The sequence below is a fragment of the Periplaneta americana genome, chromosome 11, assembly GCF_040183065.1.
Source record: "Periplaneta americana isolate PAMFEO1 chromosome 11, P.americana_PAMFEO1_priV1, whole genome shotgun sequence".
NCBI lineage: Eukaryota > Metazoa > Arthropoda > Insecta > Blattodea > Blattidae > Periplaneta > Periplaneta americana.
In genome coordinates, this window is record NC_091127.1 from 79,821,630 (window position 1) to 79,838,971 (window position 17,342).

Consider the following 17,342-nt stretch of genomic DNA (forward strand, 5'->3'; position numbering starts at 1 on the left):
GTTCTTGTCGTTCATATTTTTGTTTTTTCGTGGTCCTTATGAAGGTCGTTGATATCTTTGTCGTGGTTCTTATCGTTGTTCTTGTCTTCCCAAAAGTCCTTTTCGCGGTCCTGGTCCTTGTAATCCTTACCGTGGTCCAAGTCGTGGGTTATTTTACGACGCTGTATCAACATCTAGGTTATTTAGTGTCTCAATGAAATGAAGATGGTAATGCCTGTGAAATGAGTCCGGGGTCCAGCACCGAAAGTTACCCAGCATTTGCTCGTATAGGGTTGAGGGAAAACCCCGGAAAAACCTCAACCAGGTAACTTGCCCCGACCGGGATTCGAACCTGGGCCATCTGGTTTCGCGGCCAGACGCGCTGACCGTTACTCCACAGGTGTGGACCCAAGTCGTGGTATTTATCGTATCGTCTGTCGTGTTTCTTCTCGTAGTATATTATCGCGGCCCTGATCTTTGTCCTTATCGTGGTCCTTGTTTTTATAATAGTCCTTTTCGTGATTCTGGTCCTTGTAATCCTTATCGTCGTTCATGTCGTGATATTTACCATAATCGTGTTTCTTGTAATATGTTATCGTGGTCCTGATCTATGTCTTTGTCGTGGTCCTTATTGTCTTTGTCGTGATCCTTACAACGTTCCTTGCTGTCTTTGCCGTGAGTTTACATTTGTCATTTCAAAATTAATATTGTTCTCCCACTTTGGCGAATGACTTTCGTGTTACACGGTATATTTAAAACTTTCATAAAAGATAAACGATCAAGGAATTAAAGAGAGACTGATAACATTTTGCACTGGTGTGTACTTTAGAGTAGGACAAAAATAAGCCTACGCATGCACAACCAGGTATCTACCTGGCTACGTCGATATCACGTTAACCGCGCTGTAGATCTTTAACTTTCGATGGCCAATAGCCGTGTCATTCCTTTTTTGGGGAACTGTATTTAAAATGTAGGAGTAAGGGTTTAAAAAGAATAATTTGTTAGGGAACAAATGACAAAGGTTGAGCGAAAAGAAATTGAACGATTCGACTTCGTGAAAAATTTGAGCTTCAAGTTTTTACCAATATAATCAAGTTAAAATATAACCAATATAACTGACGAAACTTGCATATTATGCAGCAAGATAGCAGGATTTTTTTGGGAGACTACTCAGCCAACCTCCACGTGGTGTTTCGCAATTCATACCTCTCTCTCAGCATGGGCCGCAACTCACCAGCATGGGTCACATAAGATGACTGACAGTAGCATCACAGTCTAGTAGATACAGTCACGAAGCTCAATACATAGTAAATATGCATCCATAGATAGTTGCTAACCGCTAGGATCGCTACTATCGCCTCATTACAGACAATGCGAAATAGTACCTGCACAGTATATTGTTCCTAGTACCTTCGTAAACTCAAGCTTCGTGACTGTATATATTGTATTAGATTGTGATAGCATATTCGTTCCGCACCGTAGTCGCGTCGTCTAAAGCGAGTATCCACGAAGCGATGCTGTCACGCGCGGCAGTGCTTATTCCCATGAGGGAAGATATTTTCTCAGAAAATTTGGTCAATTGGACCGGTGCTCACCCAACATCGTGATGAATTGGAGGAGCTACATAGGTAGCGAAATACGGCTTCAAAAGACAAGTAGGCTATAACTACTGGAGGGACATCATACTAATCACACGTAACCCCTATACTGGTTGGATGATCGTTACCCTCTGCTGAGGAATGTGGACCTGAAGCTAGCAGTCGGCTGGTAAACGTTGGCCCATACGGGCTGTCGCGCCACCGATTGATTTTTCATTATTTTTAGTGTAAATTCGTCGTCTAAGTTGCAGTTGTAACGTTGCGTCGTGAGTTCGAGTTTTCTCGAGAAATTATGCTTTTGCTGTCTCTATGATGTCTTTTATGTAGAATCCTGACATTATGTCAACGCCGTATTATAGGAGTCCCACTTTGTAAGAAAAAAGCATTGGTCATACCAAAAGGAGGTGAGAGAATCTTGTCAATACACGAATGGTACGAGAAAAAATGTAAAAAGAAAGGAACAGATAAAGAAAGAAAGGTAGTTAAAAAGAAGATGAAGTAAGACAGTATATAAAGGTAAAAGATAGAAAAGAGTTTCAGGAAAAAAAGAAACTCCGAAAGACAAAACGAATGAAGGAAGGCAGAAAGAAGGAAAGGTAGGAAATTAAGAACGCAGAAATAAGTACAGGAAAGATGAAATCGAATAAAAACAAAAGAATAATAATGTGTGAAAGAAAGAGTAAATACAAGACACAAAGGGCAAAACAAAAAAAATACTACAGATCCTTCAAATAGACTTCATCCGTGAGTCTACGGCCGCACGTGGCGGCTAAACGCACGCTGTTTGCCGGTACAGTCGGATATTCACAGTTTCTTAAGTCAAGCGCGTAGATTTGCTTATGAAAATTACAATAACTACTCGTATCTACATACCTTTGTCATAGATGATGTTGGAAATGATCTGCTTGTGCCGTCACATAGTATCTCTCACACCTTTTAAGAAAATTTGCATTAACAGCTTTACTTCTGAAACTGCTGCAATTTCCCTTCTTATATTGTCTTTCAGTTCCTCCCTCTAATCCCCGCTTACAATCCATCAGTGGCGGCTCGTGCCTCGAATAGTAAGTGAAGAAGTACTTACAGGTACCTATGAAAAAAAAAAAGTAACTAATTTCTTTAAAAATAAAATATATTCAATCAGTAAGTCAGTCATGCATTACTCACCTATTTTTTTGTAGATCAAGTCAATCCTTCTATCCTTTAGGGCAGTAAACCTGTCGATAATGTCACTCTAAAAGGGATGACGTTCAGTAAGTTGAGCTAAGAGTTCCTTCTGGATTGCGATGTTCAACAAAGACGAAAGTCGACTCTGTGATGTCGTGTTCCTTACAGAAGTTTTTATTCTTTGTAGGTAAGAAAAACTCCTTTCCACCGATGTACTAGTCGAGGGAATTGTCACACCAAACTTTTAAGATTCCTCGAATACGTCTTGATTTTCTTGGAGAGAGTGTAGTATTTCTTCGGGGGTGAAATCTCTGTAATTTTTATCTGCATAAAGAAGACACCGTTCATTTTTCACACTCTGGAGCTTACAAGGAAACGTTCTGATGGGGGGCAGGTAAAAAAAGTTACATTTTTTCCTTCCACCATGTTAATAATGTCAAAAGAAATGCTTACACAAATTTTGGCCACTCGACCGCAATTACAAGGCCATAGAAAAATAAGTTCGCCAGAGGCCATTGACAGAAAAAAACACAATTACATTGGACAAATTTATTGGCACAGACACAACAACTGTTGAGTTATTTTCAACATATTTTTCACTGGAATTGAGGCATTTCTCAAATCATGGGATCGACAGAGAGAGGTGCAGACGCATTCAAACGCTGGTTCCGATCTGAGGCGGCTGACTTCTTCGACACAAAAATTGATCCCATGGTATGACAAATGTCTCAATTCCAGTGGTGGATATGTTGACAAATAGCTGTATCTGTTTCGATAAATATTTCCATGCAATTGTGCATTTTTCTATAAACGGCTCCAGGGAAGATCACTTTCTGGAAGGGCTCGTAATTGTGATCGAGTGGCCAAAATTTGTATAAGCATTTCTTTTGGCACTATTAACATGGTGGAAGAAAAAAAATAACTTTTTTATCAACCCCCATCAGAACTTTTGCTTGTTAACAAATATTTGTGGATAGCACTAATATAACTATTATAAGGCCTCAGATGGAAAATTGGTGGCGTGATCTCGAAATTTTGAAGAATCTACAAGACATAGAAACTGCAATTTATCACAACCTTCAAACTGAACACTCATTTGCATCAAAATGTTACTGAGAATTTCAAAATAAAGGATTCGACAATACGAAAACATCATCTTTTGTCTTCTTCCCGCGGTCGCACTGGAGAGCTTGATGACATTTTCAAACAACGTTACGAAATAACGTTCATCCCTTCTACTCTTTAGAATATCACCTGTACTTTTGATTTTAGTTACACAGTAACCGACGTCCAGTGACTTTTTTCTGAAGGATATAAAAGAGGACAGCAGATAAACTAAAAATATTATTGAAAACGGTAGCCAGGAAAGTAAATTCAAATTTGTCCATTACATTGAGAAATCCATTGCTAGAACGAACAGCATTTTCATCAAATTCTACATCGTTCAAGATAACTTGGAAAACCTCTTCTAGTTTGTCCCAGTTCTCAACAATCACTTGAATAAATTTTGAGTTTGAACTCCACCTTGTCTCAGTTAAAGTAGGAATTATTTTTGCCAAAACTGAATCAAGTACACGCGTTCGTTTCGCAGAATTATGGAAAAAAGTTGAGATGCCAGCAATACTCGCAAAAAATATGTGACACTTTGAAATAGTATTACAAATTTGTTTTAGAACCAAATTTAACCCGTGAACTAAACAACGTACAAAAATTGCTTGAGGTACTTTATCTTTGATCCTCTTCTGCAGCCCGTTCAAATGACCAGATATTACACTCGCACCATTATAGTTTTGCGCAACTAATTTACGTTCATAGTCAAATTCTTTTAAGATACTATCCAAAACTGAAAAAGCGCCTCTGCTGATCTGTGTGCACTTACGTCATGAAACCTTAAAAATCTCTCAACTAATCTCCCCTCTACATTAACGTATTTCACTATAATAAAGCATTGGAACATCTGGCAAATGTCTGTGGTAACATCGACTTGCACAGAAATGAAATATGAACCTTTAATTTCAGTTTTTACATGCTCATGTATATAATCTGAAATGAAATCAATAAGTTCACTTTGAATTGTCTTAAAACCGCCACTGAATACACTCTTTATTTTGTTGTAATGATTCCGTATTTCTAAGGGACTTCTGGATATCAAAATAGTAACAAGTTCTTTGAAATTTTCACGATTTAATGACGAAAGGTTTTCGTCGTGGCCCCTGAACGGAAGTTCCTGTTTGCACAAATACAGTGTTACGCCAATTATTACTTCTAAGAAAAGCCTATTTAACCGTACATTCTCATTAAACCGTTCATTTGTAAGTCTCCTATTCCCTTGAAGGGCGTCAGCTATAGTATTCCTGTTTGTCACGAATGCATTAAGATGCAATTTGTACTTCAAATGTTCTCCCGAATCGGCATGCTTATGGAGAGATCGAATAATATTTATGAAGTCAGTAAAGCCTTCTTTATTCCACACGTTGGTTTTATTACTAAAGAGCAGGAATTTAGTGGAGGTGGAGTGGAGCGGAGCGGAGCGACGCTCCTGCACTGTGTTCGAAGGTGGAGCGGAGCTCCGGCACTGATTTGGAATTTTAAAATCTGTTTTGACATCACAATACTTTTCCTGCTAACGATATCTTAGTTCGTGTCAGAATATTTAGTGATTATATTTTCTGTGCTTCCTTTAGAAAATCGGAACAAGTTCGGAACCACTAGAAGCCTAGACGGGGTGTGTGGTGAGAAATGGGGAAGAATCAGTGACAGGACAACCACCAAACTAAACCTTAGTGCGCCTGCGCGAAATGATCACATTCCTAATTCACTTTCGTTTCGTATCATATTTCGTTAGTTTTCGCGTCTTTGTACGATTAGGGAGATTGTCTATGGTGTTACTTACCGAAATGCGTTGTTTGTTTCCCAATTATTTTACGAAGTGAATTTTAAACAATTAATTTACTTATATATTATTTTAATGTACCGAAGTACATATTTTTCTCCGTTCCATTACTCTTTCATCGTATGATGACGCAGAATATCTGCATGGAAATATCATATGTACTTCGGTACATTAAAATAATATATATGATACGCGTAAATCACTTCGTGATTTAAGACGGCGCTTATTCCGTCGGATCCCGGCCAACTAGTCACTCATATCGAGTGCACCTCAGCACATGTGTGGACTTCGGTCCTGCGTTCATAGACATCTGTGACGTAGTGCAGAGGGAGGCCACTAGAGGGAACCCAAGAGTTGGAGCTTAATCTAAGACGATTCTAACCGGCGTCGGAGTTGTATCCGGTGTGGCTTAGTGGATAAAGCATCAGCACGTAGAGCTGAAAACCCGGGTTAAAATCCCGGCGCCGGAGACAATTTTTCTCCGTTCCATTACTCTTTCATCGAATTAATTTACTGCCTACAACGTGACTAAAAGACTGCTTGAAGCTTTTGTTTTTATCTATTGCCCTTCAGTAAATATGTAACAAAATAAACATAGACAAAATACATTTACTTCTTTCTTTTCTCGTGCTATTGCTTTTACTAGTGGAGTTACAAAAGCTTCCTCTCCTGATATTGTTGATATCTCAAGCTTCTATTTGATGAACATAGTAATTCAACCAGAGACACTGTTATAAAAGATACATACAGTTCCAGTACGACTGCGAAGAATATTTAATGTGATAATGTTCAAAATAGTGAAGGCCAACAAGTCGGCCTGCAAAGTGAGTGGCCGAATGTATGGAATGAAGAAAATATGTGATCAAGAAAAAAAGAAGTTTATTCACGGATTGATTGTAAACAATGTAAGCTAGGCTGTAAAGTGTGTCGTGAAGTAACTACATTAGGTGCATTAAAAAAAGAGTGTATTTCTGTATCTAATGAATGACACTCATATTCAGTAAATTACTGCGGATCGAACAGAACAGATCAGATCAGCTTAAGTCACTACGAAAAAATCATTGAATACAAGAAATCCAATGCTCATAATATAACACAAAAATTATTAATGCGTCTGAAAAGCAATCAATTGAAAATGTTGGCGAATAAACGAATGCAGCCTACCGTGAAGCAACAAAAGCGAAATTTATATCAGCTTATTACATTGCGCAGAATGATCACCTTTACAGTGACCATTTCGGTTTACTTGAGCTTCAGAAGCTAAATGGAGTAGGTATTGATTGGTGTTGCCTTTCATTCTCCTTACAGTCTTACTTTATGGTATTTCTTTCTTTGTCTTATTTTTTTTTGCATCCAAACCTTCCCCAAAGGTTAAAAAACATACAGAGCTCCAGCACTGTAAAGTTTCGGACTACAACCCTGCTAAAGAGTAAACATAGCCAAAAGAACAACGATTCCAAATTTCAGCTACTGCAGAACAAAGACAAGTCAACAAAACAACTTTGAAATTTAATATTATACGATTTCCCGGTTTTTTTATTGTCCCTTTTAACTGAAATGTCAAGAATATCAGTAGGCCGGCTACAATTAAAAAAATATATATATATATATATATATATATATATATATATATATATATATATATTTCTTGTCTTCATCTTTCCATCTAGAAAAAGGTGTCTGTAATAAATTACGAACAATATCTTTTACCGGATACATTAACGCATTTCACTAACTCACCACGAAACAACCAACCACCTTGCACTGACACTGAACTCACAATAAGATAAGAATAATTTGTGAACGACAACGGCAAGACCCAGACAAAGATTCCTTGTAAACTGGTATTCAGCCCCATGAAAATATTTCTTTTCTGGTAGGATGTTATTCACTCTCGCAGTATGGTCGACGTGGTCAAGTGTTTTGTTCATGTTGGTTGCCATGGCAACCGAAACTGCTGATGCAAACAATTCTCCGAAATTCCCTTCATTAGCACTCGCTCTTACCCTCACGAGACAAACTTCTACTCTCACGAGGTCAAACGCTTTCACTTCCGTCATCCCCATGGGTGGGCAACTCGTGCTCTCAAACTGTGAACAAACTCAGTCAGATAGAACGAATTCTGTGCTAGCTGTAGTGTAAGTGGGCCTTGCAAGACGAGTAGTTGTTGGTTCGCTTGCGTCTACAGTGAGTGGCGGCTCGTAATGAATGAATCACAGTGTAATCCGTTCAAATATTTTCCCTTTAGTGACGAATGAGAAAACAAGTACTTTTTTGTTAAGAAGGAAGGTAAAGCTGTGTGTCTTATATGTTCGTCTACACTTTCTTACACGTCACAAATTTCTTAAGGATATTGACAGTGATTATCATGATCTCATTCATTACACTAAAGTAAGATAGCTTAGCAGGGGTGCCATGTTATACAGGTTTTTCATGCTCAAGGAAGATATAGCTATTTTTACGATAAGCGAAGGTATAGAAATTCCACAACAAACAGACCCACCATGGATTTCTGATCTTGTTTTTTTTTTACGGACATTTGTACACACCTTATTGATCTGAACGTACAGCTGTCAAAAAAAAAAAGTGGCCGCACTCGTGAACAGCGAATATTTTCAAAGTCCACTTCGGGTCGCGGCGATGTTACACGATGCATGTGCTTGTACAAGCAGTTCCGGAACTATGAAAGTGTTCCATATCTGCTCCTCACAGACCAGCGGTAGAGTGCTTGTTTAATGATTCAAAGGTTCTGGGTTCGCGCCTTCTTCAAGTTTTCATTTTATTTTTTAATCGTTCTTTAGCGATGTAAATGATATTCAAATTATCATTTATATCCAGTTATCGTTCTTCATGGATATCACGTTATTTATATTTTGTTATCGTTCTTTAGAGATATGAATAAAATTCAAGTCATCATTTGTATTCTGTTATCGTTTTATAACGATATGAATAATAATTATTGCTATTGTAGCTACAGTATCTCCAATGGGGGTTAGCCCTATTTTACATATGTATGTTAGGGCTATAGTTTTATACACAAAAAAGATAAGCATAAAGAGAAATGGAAAAGAAAATTAAATTAGCTTACGCGATGTAAACAAAACATAAACAATCCGTAAATTAGGCATTGCGATTGCAAAACAAATATCAGTTATCAATTTGAAACATACAAAAACATTAACAACACACATACGTAACACTTCTATAACACAAATATGCAGCTTTCCGTACCATACATCATAAATTAATACACAATAGTCACACAAACACAATCAAACTATAATTACGACATTGCGACGACATCAAGCATCCCATAACTGACTCACATACATAACAAATCAAGCATCCGTTGCAACACATACACTTCAACATAGTAACCACACTTTTAAAAGTTGCAAATTTGGCTCCAAGAAGAATAAATAGGACACTGTTACTAATTACTATTCTTCTACAATTTCTTAAATACATCTGTAATAAATCTGTGAAATTCCGATATGAATAATATTCACGTTTTTTATATTGTTATCGTTCTTTAGCGATATAAATAATATTCAAGTTATCATTTATATTGTTTTCCTTCATTAGCATTATAAAATAATATTCAAGTTATTTATATTGTTATTGTTCTTTCGCAATATAAATAATCTGTATTTTATGTAGATAATTATTATAACACAAATAAACATCTTTCTTTGCAAAATAGGTTATTTTATTTAGATAATTAAATACGTATTATATAATATCTTATATTAATTAAACAAACCGATATTTATCATTTATATTGTGTTATCGTTCTTTAGTGATACTGTATAAATAATATTCAAGTTATTTATATTGTAATCGTTCTTTAGCGATATAAATAACATAAATCTAATATTAGGTTTGGAAAAATCCAGTTGCATAATACTGGTATTAGTTTTTCTTTTTGTATTATTACATTATACTATCTTGAACCACAATAAAATGAAAAGGAGTAACGAGGAATTGAACCTGAGACGTTGACATCTAAATTCCGACGTTCGTCCGCTGAGCTACGAGGGCAAAAGTGTGGAAACATTTTCGGAAAAATTGGCCCAATCACACTCTAAGATTTTCTGATGATTCGTAGAAGCTAGTCCAGGATGCGGGGGGCAAAGGCTAATTGAGATTTCCCGATCTCTGATAGGGTCAAACATCCTGATAGAATTAATATTTAACCCTTGCCGTGACTTTCGGTGAAGTCCGGAGGGCCCAATTAGTCAAATCCACTCTCCTCATCTCCACGCTTGGGCCCCCTGGAACTTAATAAGATGCGAAAGAGATAGTGGTGTGCGGAAAGCAACGGGATGTTACCGCATTTAGGCCTATCCTTCCCAAGAAAAACTGCAAACATGAAGAAAGGAAGCTTTAAATAGAAGAAGAAGGATCTTCTGCGGACCTCTGGAAAAAGAACTAAGGAAGAGACTAGTGAAGTGCTTTGTGTGGAGTGTGGCATTGTATGGGGAAAGAACATGGACATTACGACGAAATGAAGAGAAACGAATTGAAGCATTTGAAATGTGGATGTGGAGAAGAACGGTGCGTGTGAAGTGGACAGAGAGAATAAGAAATAAAATTGTGTTTGAAAAAGTGATTGAAAAAAGAATGATGCTGAAACTGATTAGAAAGATAAAAAGTAACTGGTTGGGTATCTGTTTGAAAAGAATAATAGACGACATTAGGATATGGGGATCATACGCGGAGACTAAGAGGAAGGCAGAAAATAGGAAAGATTGGAGATTGCTGGGTTTGCAATGAAAGACCTGCCCATGGACAGAACACTTATGTATGTATGTTCAGAATGCCTGGAATATCGTGTCTAAAACAGTCGCTATTTGCAAAGACCAGTCAATTCCATGCCCACTCGACTGCAAGATGATCGAGATAAGAGGAAGATAGACTAAATATTGAATTGTGGCTTTTTGTTTTGTTTTTTGAACGCTTAATTGTTTGAATGTTTTAAGGCCGACGCCAGTAAATTTGTTTTGTTTATGCCACGAAAGATATTTTTATTGAGAATAAAATCTTTTTTCTTTCCATTTGCAGCCACAATATCGTAATGATAAAGTCATGGCATAATATATTAATGAACCTGATGTTAATTACTAAAATAATCGTAAAAGAGAAAGGAGTCATTATGTATAGTTTGTCTCTCTCAAAAACAGAATAAAAAAGAACATAAAAAGCACGTGGTTGTAGTCGAACGCAGGACCTCATGAATAAGAGGCCTGAACGCTACCATTACGCTATCGAATCACAGAGAGAATACTTCAATTATAACTGTAGATATCAGGCAACGTGGTCCAACAACATGTAACATCGCCTGTCTCCGAATTGTAGCGAAGATACCCGAAGGGAACTTTGTTTCAGGAGAGCGGCCAGTTTTTCTTTTGACAGCTGTACATTTACAAGGAAAAGATAACTTGATCATAAATATGATCGACCATCTGAGAGCATTTGTAGGTAAATTAAGAATGGCAGTATCAAGTAGAAAATAAACAACATTCACCACTTTCCTTCACTAGAAACTGTTTTCAAGAGCGATGAAGAAAGTCAGCTTATCAAAATAAAACCCTTATTCAATACCTCTCAACAGAATTTACTGGTAGATTTGGAGAGATAGCGACAATGGACAATGAATGGAGATTATTCTGCAATCCCTTTGGGTTTCAGCAGATAGAAGCTCCTTAAAATTTGGAACTGGAATTGAAAATCTGCAGAACAGCACGCCGCTCAGAGTTTCGGAAAAATCAGGAATCGAACTGTTCGTAATGCTATTGAAGTCATAATTTTCAAATCCGTGCTTGTTTGTCTCCCGCCCAGCAGCCATGTTTGGTTCCACATATTTGTGCGAGTAGTTTTTCACTACGATGACCAACAACAAAACTGCTTGGCGATCCAGGGTCATACATGACAATTTAGTGGCCGTTTTACACTTATGTGTTTCCAAACTTGAGCCAGATTTTAATGCTCTGACAGCAAGAAAAAGATGCCAAACGTCTAAATGTACAGAAGGAATTCAGGAGTAAGTTTATTTCATTTTCTGATATATGTATAAAATTTCTTCCTTGATTTTGTGATTATTTAGGAATGTAATACCTTTTTGAAATCTCTCTATTCTATAAACACTTGTAAACTCTGATTACTTTCTATGTTTCAATGGAGACAAATAATAACTAAGATTAACAAACAGTATTTCATTTTCTGATATATGTATAAAATTTCTTCCTTGATTTTGTGATTATTTAGGAATGTAATACCTTTTTGAAATCTCTCTATTCTATAAACACTTGTAAACTCTGATTACTTTCTATGTTTCAATGGAGACAAATAATAACTAAGATTAACAAACAGTATAATAAGTGCTGCAAGTATATTTGTTGTATCTTGAAAGGATTGTGTTTAATTTATGTTTTCAGCACTAAATAATAACGTATTATAATTTACTAAGCTTGGCAATAATGGAATTTTAGTTTTGTGTATTTAGTTATAGTGTGTCTAAAACTACTGTAGGCCTAATTATTGTACCATGCATAATTTTGAAATACAAATCATTGAGTAGGTCTCTTTAGCTTAGAGTATTTAGTTATAGCCTGCCTAAAACTATTGTAATTATTGTACCATACGTCTTTCTGAAATACAAATCATGGAGTAGGCCTAGATATCACGATCACCTGCACCAGCCGCACAGCGTACCATGACAGTGAACTGCTTCTGTAACGAAACTACACACAGCTTGTAACTGCAGAGGCTGCCTCGGTGTGTGCTTCTTTTGTGCCAAGGCTTTTAGCGCCTCGGGAGTACGAGTTGCCCACCCATGGTCATTCTCATCACAACTCAAAGCTACAGACTGCCACAATACGTTAGAGACTAGAGTGTTCGAAAGATAGGTATCCATTTCAAGAATGTTATATAAATAAAAAATAATAACAAAAAGTAATATAGGCTAAAATGTAGGTGAAATACTTCTTCACCTATTGCACGTGAAAAGCCGCCGTTGCGATCCATATATCTTAATGTTGTCTATAATCTGATATCTCTTTCTACTCCGAACTATTCTCCCGTTCATCATTCCTTCCCGTGCACCTTTGAGTAAGCAGTTTGTTCTTAACCAGTGACTCAGCGAATTTCTTTTTTTCTTCTTGATCAGTTCAACATTATACTTACTTCAGCCATTCTTTCTAGCACAGCTTTATTTCTCATTCCATCTGTTCATTTCATACGCTCAATTTCTCTCCATATCCGCATTTTCAAATGCTTCTAGTTGTTTATCTTCACTTCATCGTAATGTCCATGTTTCTGCCCCATAACATGCCACGCGTCGGCCTGGATGGCGTAGCCGATAGAATGCTGGGCTTCTATGCTCGAGGTTGCGGGTTCGATTCCGGCCCAGGTCGATGGTATTTAGGTATGCTAAACTGCAACAGGCTCATGTTAGTAGATTTGCTGGTATGTAAAAGAACTCCTACGGGATAAATTTCCGGCACAGCAGAGACGCTGATCTTCGGCAGTTGCGAGAGTTGTTAAATAAAACAATATACCACGCTCCACACAAAACACTTTACTACTCTTTTCCTCAGTTCCTTTTCTATAGGTCCACAGGAAATTCTCCCTTTTCTATCAAAAGCTGTTATCCTCCTTTTGCCTTCCTGGCAGCAGCTCATATTATTACTTATATGAGAGGCTACTACACCCCAAGTTACCTCTGATTGAGGTTCTGGCGAATACATAGGGCTTATATCTATTATCAGACAGTACACCTCTTACTTTACTTACTTATTCCGATCCTCTTCTACCTTTGGTGTTGAGGTTTTGCAAAGAGCTCACCATTGTTTGCGATCTACTGCTATCTTTTTAGCTCGTTCTAAGGATACTCCTTCTCTTGCTAAGATCTCTTCTACGCTATTCTTCCAGGTCTTTCTTGGTCTCCCTCTCCGGTCTCTTTCTTCCCACCCCACTATCTCTGGCTTCCCATATTTGTTTAGGTGTTCTTTCATCACTCATTATGTTTAAATGTCCAAACCATCTAAGCTGTACTTCTTTTACTTCGTGTTGATGGGATTTAACATTTAGAGACATCCTTATAGTTTGATTCCTAATTTTGTCTTTCCTTGTTTTCCCAATTACTCTTCTTATATACTTCATTTCCATAGTTTGTACATTTCTCTTGACTTTTTGTCCCAATAACTAAGATTCACTTCCATATAGAAGTATTGGGATATATTATATAGCCATTTTTGTTCTTTCACTTACTTCCTTTTAATCTAAAAACCCTCTATTCATTGCATAATAGAGGTTACTGGTATTCCTTAGTCTGGTATTAAGTTCTTCATCAATTCTTCCATCACAGTACATCTCATTTGACGATATGTGTCAGAGGAAGAACAATTGTTGTATACATTTTAGTCTGATTAGCGTAATATGTAACAAGTCAGCGATGTATGCAATGGAGGGGGAAAGAAACTGGCCACCCTACCCCATCACCTCCTGGCTTAGTTGCTTCATGAGAGATGCTATATTGGTGTAGTTTATGAGATTTCAAACCTGTTGCCAGTTGACTAAACAGTAACACTCCAAGTATTTGAAGCTGTTCACTTGTTCTACTGCCTCATTTCGAATTCGCACCCTTATCTTCTTTATTTTTCTCCCGATAAGCTTAGTCTTGTCTTTTTTGCATTTCTTTTCATTCCATTCTGGTCACAACTGTCATTTAGCTTCAGTAGCATATCCGTTACTATCATCTCTTCTGGTAACAACGCTATGCAAATCTTATATACTTTACTTACTAACTTCTTTTTGCTATCACTTCATTTCATCTGCGAGACAAAAAATTCTTATTGAAGAAAAAATGACATTCGTAACAGGGCTTCTTTTTTCCGTGACAGTGCTATTTGGGCTGCAATTTTTAATCCCATTTAATTGAAACGTAATTTCCACCGCTTGTCAGAAAGCGGATAGCCATGCTAGCGAGAGAACAACAACACTTGGAATCTCGTATAATGTAGAGTATTGTATTTGACAAGCTCCTTGAACTAAAATTGTAAAAAATAAAAAAATAAACTCGTTGAAGGACAGGTCACTTACACAGATGGCGATTGTTTCCGATTGGCGGGAACTTGACTTATCGAGTAGTTCCTTTTCACTCACTAGTGATGTGTTTAAGCAATAGTTTATCACTTCTGCTTAAGGTGATGCTTTTGGTGCATCATATGAAGATGAATGTATAATGCAGCAATAATAATGATGATGATGATGATGACGTTAAATGTACAAATGTTGTAATACTGACGGGAAAACCGGCGTATTCCGCGACAATATGTTCGAAACACTGGCTTTGGTACCCACAATCTGACACCGAAAGTGAACTCTTGTCTGTGAATTGGAAAGCCGATGCTCTGTTGAACTTTTAATTATAATATAACAGAAATATTTAATTAGATAAAAGTATATTAATAGACGTTCACTTAATATATCTTAGAAGAGAAATGAGGCACTCAGAAGCAAAGTGATACAAGTGACATTTAGTAAGTTTTGAGACAAGTGACTTTGAAGTTGAAACGGAAATTAAAAAATCTGTTACAGGACTATGTTGCTGCAAATTTACAGTTGTATATGTTGGTACCTATATTTTTTAACTTCCAAATATAAATTATCTATTCTGAAACTGTTTAGGTAAAATAGGGTCCTAAAGTCACTTGTATTATTTCGCCACGAAAAAATTTTTGTGGAAAAGTAATATAAGTGCAAGGGTTTTCGGTATTTTTATATTATTTAAAATAAGAACAAGGACATTGCTTACAACATTCAACATTTCGGTCTTAACAGCACTTGAGCTTTCTTATTATCATATTATAACAAAACATGTGTATGTATAACCGAAAGAATCAATCAATCAATCTTATTAATGTGTCCAATTGTTTGCAGACAACATAAAGTCAACTATAGTCCACTGTAGTATTTTCAGTTCTTCTTTTTCATAGTAAATTAAGGGTATTTTGATCGGTGTTCATTATAGACGCCTGTTGCTACTAGCCAGAGGTAGGGTGTAGTCAATATATACTGCAGAGATGTGTCTTCTGCAACTGATACTGATGATTTTAATTGACTTCTTTTGTGGTTTATGGATGGACAGTATAGAAGAATGTGTTCCAGATCTTCATCATGATTATTACACCACATACAAGTAGGAGTATCAGAAAGGTGAAATCGGTGTAGGTACAATTATGTGACAATGTGATCTGTTCTGACTCTTGTTAAAAAATGTTTGAACGTGTCTGGGCAAGTTTTTGTAAATTTACAGGTCATTCGGTTTCTTTTTAACGGACTGTAAAATATTTCCTTTGTCAGAAGAGAGCCAATTGTTGATCCATAAGTTTATAAAATGAAACGTTACTGAAGTAAAGGCATTGAATAGAGATATCACTTGAAGAGGTCTTTGTTACAAAATATTTGCCTGTTTCGCAACGTTATCGACTTTCTCGTTTCCAGGTAGACCACAATGACTAGGTATCCATTGAAATTTTATTTTCTTTTGGAGTTTTTTTAGTTCACTTAGTTGTTTCTGAATTGGAATAATTATATGTGCGTATAGGTGTGGTACATATTTAATTATATTAAATATAGCCCTCTTGGAGTCTGTAAGTATTCAAATAGATCTTTCAGAAATTTGAGTAACACACTAAAGAGCAGCATCAATAGCTAGCAATTCAGTGTCAAGACTGGAGGAGGCTGAACATGGTATGAAGTAATTTTCTTGATATTTTGGAATATAATACCCTGCTTCTGATGTTCCATCATCAGGGTTTAGAGATTCATCTGTATAAATTTGAAGGTAATCCTTATATGAGCTGCAGAGTAATTCCATGACATTTAACTTAAGAATGTATGAAGGATCATTTTTAAAATGATTTCGTGGAATTTGTAGGCAATGTTCTGGAATTATCCATTTTCATGGAGGAATTTCATTTACAACTGGAGTTTTAGCAATGAGTGTGTCTGTGATATAGACTGGTATTTCTTCTTTGTTTATTTTGTGGAAATTACATAGGATATTATCTGACAGTTTGAAGAACATCTGAGATCTGGACGAGGCTTGCAATTTTAAATGTATTTGTAGATCCTTTTTTAATACATAGTGTCTTATTGGTTGAATATTATATTCAATTTTTAGGGCAACAGTTGATGTGGTTTTTGGTACTCCGAAAAAAAGAGGGCTAAGAAAATTTCAAATTTTAGATGAAATTCAGCCTTAGTCGCTGTTCATTACGTCACTAGGCTCATCTAATGAAGTCATATCTCTCTCTGCTGAAACATCTATGTTTCTGTCATGAAGTGCATCTGTAATGCTCCTACCGCGAATATTCCTTGAACTTCCTCTTCTACGCACTTTTCCACGTCCTACAGTCCTTATTATAGGCCCATCCTAATGCTTCAGTCATCAAAGAAAGAGTGGTGTATGAGTGGGATGAATTTCTTTAGCTATTGCAAGTTGCTCCACTTAGCAAAAGTTATCCTTATTGGATCACTGTATAGTTGGTCCAGCTCAATGTGTGCAGGCCTTCCACGTAGATGTTTCGCATATGTAATTTATTACCTCTCTCCATTATGCCAAATGAATTAGTCATACACAGAAGAAAAGCAACAGCAATATGCAAACAACGCACTTGTATTAGTTTGCCTCTCATCAAAAC